Source organism: Camellia sinensis, unplaced genomic scaffold, assembly GCF_055761805.1.
Source record: "Camellia sinensis isolate YWXY unplaced genomic scaffold, ASM5576180v1 Unanchor4, whole genome shotgun sequence".
NCBI classification, from domain to species: domain Eukaryota; kingdom Viridiplantae; phylum Streptophyta; class Magnoliopsida; order Ericales; family Theaceae; genus Camellia; species Camellia sinensis.
In genome coordinates, this window is record NW_028129277.1 from 20,072,720 (window position 1) to 20,077,500 (window position 4,781).

The window sequence follows — 4,781 nt, forward strand, 5'->3', positions numbered from 1 at the left end:
GCCGTGGCATGGCATGTTGGGCAACGCCGTGGCAAGACATGCGGGCCGAGGCCGTGGCATGGCATGCGGGCCGAGGCCGTCCGTGGCATGGCATGCGGGCCGAGGCCGTGGCACGACATGTTGGCCAAGGCTAAGGCATGGCACGCCGGGCAACGCGGTGGCATGGCATGCTGGGCAACGCGGTGGCAAGGCATGCGGGCCGAGGCCGTGGCATGGCATGTTGGGCAACGCCGTAGAAGGGCATGCGGGCCGAGGCCGTGGCATGGCATGCGGGCCGAGGCCGTGGCATGGCATGTTGGGCGACGCCGTAGCAAGGCATGCGGGCCGAGGCCGTGGCATGTCATGCGGGCCGAGGCCGTGGCATGGCATGCGGGCCGAGGCCGTGGCATGGCATGTTGGCCGAGGCCGTGGCAAGGCATGCGGGCCGAGGCCGTGGCATGGCATGTTTGGCAACGCCGTGGCAAGACATGCGGGCCGTGGCATGGCATGGCATGCGGGCCGAGGCCGTGGCACGACATGTTGGCCAAGGCTAAGGCATGGCACGCCGGGCAACGCGGTGGCATGGCATGTTGGGCGACGCCGTAGCAACGCATGCGGGCCGAGGCCGTGGCATGTCATGCGGGCCGAGGCCATGGCATGGCATGCGGGCCGAGGCCGTGGCATGGCATGTTGGGCGACGCCGTAGCAAGGCATGCGGTCCGAGGCCGTGGCATGTCATGCGGGCCGAGGCCATGGCATGGCATGCGGGCCGAGGCCGTGGCATGGCATGTTGGGCGACGCCGTAGCAAGGCATGCGGGCCGAGGCCGTGGCATGTCATGCGAGCCGAGGCCGTGGCATGGCATGCGGGCCGAGGCCGTGGCATGGCAAGTTGGGCGACGTCGTGGCAAGGCATGCGGGCCGAGGCCGTGGCATGTCACGCGGGCCGAGGCCGTGGCATGGCATGCGGGCAGAGGCCGTGGCATGGCATGTTGGGCGACGCCGTCGCAAGGCATGCGGGCCGAGGCCGTGGCATGGCATGCGGGCCGAGGCCGTGGCATGGCATGTTGGGCGACGCCGTAGCAAGGCATGCGGGCCGAGGCCGTGGCATGTCATGGCATGTTGGGCGACGCCGTAGCAAGGCATGCGGGCCGAGGCCGTGGCATGGCATGTTTGGCAACGCCGTGGCAAGACATGAGGGCCGTGGCATGGCATGGCATGCGGGCCGAGGCCGTGGCATGACATGTTGGCCAAGGCTAAGGCATGGCACGCCGGGCAACGCGGTGGCATGGCATGCGGGCCGGGGCCGTGGCATGGCATGTTGGCCAACGTCGTAGCAAGGCATGCGGGCCGAGGCCGAGGCCGTGGCACGGCATGCGGGCCGAGGCTGTGGCATGGCATGTTGGGCGACGCCGTAGCAAGGCATGCGGTCCGAGGCCGTGGCATGTCATGCGGGCCGAGGCCGTGGCATGGCATGCGGGCCGAGGCCGTGGCATGGCATGTTGGGCGACGCCGTAGCAAGGCATGCGGGCCGAGGCCGTGCCGTGGCATGCGGGCCGAGGCCGTGGCATGGCATGCGGGCCGAGGCCGTGGCATGGCATGTTGGGCGACGCCGTAGCAAGGCATGCGGTCCGAGGCCGTGGCATGTCATGCGGGCCGAGGCCGTGGCATGGCATGCGGGCCGAGGCCGTGGCATGGCATGCGGGCCGAGGCCGTGGCATGGCATGTTGGGCGACGCCGTAGCATGGCATGCGGGCCGAGGCCGTGGCATGTCATGCGCGCCGAGGCCGTGGCATGGCATGCGGCCCGAGGCCGTGGCATGGCAAGTTGGGCGACGTCGTGGCAAGGCATGCGGGCCGAGGCCGTGGCAAGGCATGTTGGGCGACGCCGTAGCAAGGCATGCGGGCCGAGGCCGTGGCATGTCATGCGGGCCGAGGCCGTGGCATGGCATGCGGGCCGAGGCCGTGGCATGGCATGTTGGGCGACGCCGTAGCAAGGCATGCGGTCCGAGGCCGTGGCATGTCATTCGGCCGAGGCCGTGGCATGGCATGCGGGCCGAGGCCGTGGCATGGCATGTTGGGCGACGCCGTAGCAAGGCATGCGGCCCGAGGCCGTGCCGTGGCGTGCGGGCCGAGGCCGTGGCATGGCATGTTGGGCGACGCCGTAGCAAGGCATGCGGTCCGAGGCCGTGGCATGTCATGCGGGCCGAGGCCGTGGCATGGCATGCGGGCCGAGGCCGTGGCATGGCATGCGGGCCGAGGCCGTGGCAAGGCATGTTGGGCGACGCCGTAGCAAGGCATGCGGGCCGAGGCCGTGGCATGTCATGCGGGCCGAGGCCGTGGCATGGCATGCGGGCCGAGGCCGTGGCATGGCTTGTTGGGCGACGCCGTAGCAAGGCATGCGGTCCGAGGCCGTGGCATGTCATTCGGCCGAGGCCGTGGCATGGCATGCGGGCCGAGGCCGTGGCATGGCATGTTGGGCGACGCTGTAGCAAGGCATGCGGCCCGAGGCCGTGCCGTGGCGTGCGGGCCGAGGCCGTGGCATGGCATGTTGGGCGACGCCGTAGCAAGGCATGCGGTCCGAGGCCGTGGCATGTCATGCGGGCCGAGGCCGTGGCATGGCATGCGGGCCGAGGCCGTGGCATGGCATGCGGGCCGAGGCCGTGGCATGGCATGTTGGGCGACGCCGTAGCAAGGCATGCGGGCCGAGGCCGTGCCGTGGCATGCGGGCCGAGGCCGTGGCATGGCATGTTGGGCGACGCCGTAGCAAGGCATGCGGTCCGAGGCCGTGGCATGTCATGCGGGCCGAGGCCGTGGCGTGGCATGCGGGCCGAGGCCGTGGCATGGCATGTTGGGCGACGCCGTAGCAAGGCATGCGGGCCGAGGCCGTGGCATGTCATGCGGGCCGAGGCCGTGGCATGGCATGCGGGCCGAGGCCGTGGCATGGCAAGTTGGGCGGCGTCGTGGCAAGGCATGCTGGCCGAGGCCGTGGCATGTCATGCGGGCCGAGGCCGTGGCATGGCATGCGGGCCGAGGCCGTGGCAAGGCATGTTGGGCGACGCCGTAGCAAGGCATGCGGGCCGAGGCCGTGGCATGTCATGCGGGCCGAGGCCGTGGCACGTCATGCGGGCCGAGGCCGTGGCATGGCATGTTTGGCCACGCCGTGGCAAGACATGCGGGCCGTGGCATGGCATGGCATGCGGGCCGAGGCCGTGGCTCGACATGTTGGCCAAGGCTAAGGCATGGCACGCCGGGCAACGCGGTGGCATGGCATGCTGGGCAACGCGGTGGCAAGGCATGCGGGCCGAGGCCGTGGCATGGCATGTTGGGCAACGCCGCAGCAAGGCATGCGGGCCGAGGCCGTGGCATGGCATGCGGGCCGAGGCCGTGGCATGGCATGCGGGCCGAGGCCGTGGCATGGCATGTTGGGCGACGCCGTAGCAAGGCATGCGGTCCGAGGCCGTGGCATGTCATGCGGGCCGAGGCCGTGGCATGGCATGCGGGCCGAGGCCGTGGCATGGCATGTTGGGCGACGCCGTAGCAAGGCATGCGGGCCGAGGCCGTGCCGTGGCATGCGGGCCGAGGCCGTGGCATGGCATGTTGGGCGACGCCGTAGCAAGGCATGCGGTCCGAGGCCGTGGCATGTCATGCGGGCCGAGGCCGTGGCATGGCATGCGGGCCGAGGCCGTGGCATGGCATGTTGGGCGACGCCGTAGCAAGGCATGCGGGCCGAGGCCGTGCCGTGGCATGCGGGCCGAGGCCGTGGCATGGCATGTTGGGCGACGCCGTAGCAAGGCATGCGGTCCGAGGCCGTGGCATGTCATGCGGGCCGAGGCCGTGGCATGGCATGCGGGCCGAGGCCGTGGCATGGCATGTTGGGCGACGCCGTAGCAAGGCATGCGGGCCGAGGCCGTGGCATGTCATGCGGGCCGAGGCCGTGGCATGGCATGCGGGCCGAGACCGTGGCATGGCAAGTTGGGCGGCGTCGTGGCAAGGCATGCGGGCCGAGGCCGTGGCATGTCATGCGGGCCGAGGCCGTGGCATGGCATGCGGGCCGAGGCCGTGGCACGTCATGCGGGCCGAGGCCGTGGCATGGCATGTTTGGCAACGCCGTGGCAAGACATGCGGGCTGTGGCATGGCATGGCATGCGGGCCGAGGCCGTGGCTCGACATGTTGGCCAAGGCTAAGGCATGGCACGCCGGGCAACGCGGTGGCATGGCATGCTGGGCAACGCGGTGGCAAGGCATGCGGGCCGAGGCCGTGGCATGGCATGTTGGGCAACGCCGCAGCAAGGCATGCGGGCCGAGGCCGTGGCATGGCATGCGGGCCGAGGCCGTGGCATGGCATGCGGGCCGTGGCCGTGGCATGGCATGTTGGGCGACGCCGTCGCAAGGCATGCGGGCCGAGGCCGTGGCATGGCATGTTTGGCAACGCCGTGGCAAGACATGCGGGCCGTGGCATGGCATGGCATGCGGGCCGAGGCCGTGGCACGGCATGCGGGCCGAGGCCGTGGCATGGCATGTTGGGCGACGCCGTAGCAAGGCATGCGGGCCGAGGCCGTGGCATGGCATCTTGGGCAACGCCGTGGCAAGGCATGCGGGCCGAGGCCGTGGCATGGCATGATGGCCGAGGCCGTGGCATGTCATGCGGGCCGAGGCCGTGGCATGGCATGCGGGCCGAGGCCGTGGCATGGCATGTTGGGCGACGCCGTAGCAAGGCATGCGGTCCGAGGCCGTGGCATGTCATGCGGGCCGAGGCCGTGGCATGGCTTGTTGGGCGACGCCGTAGCAAGGCATGCGGGCCG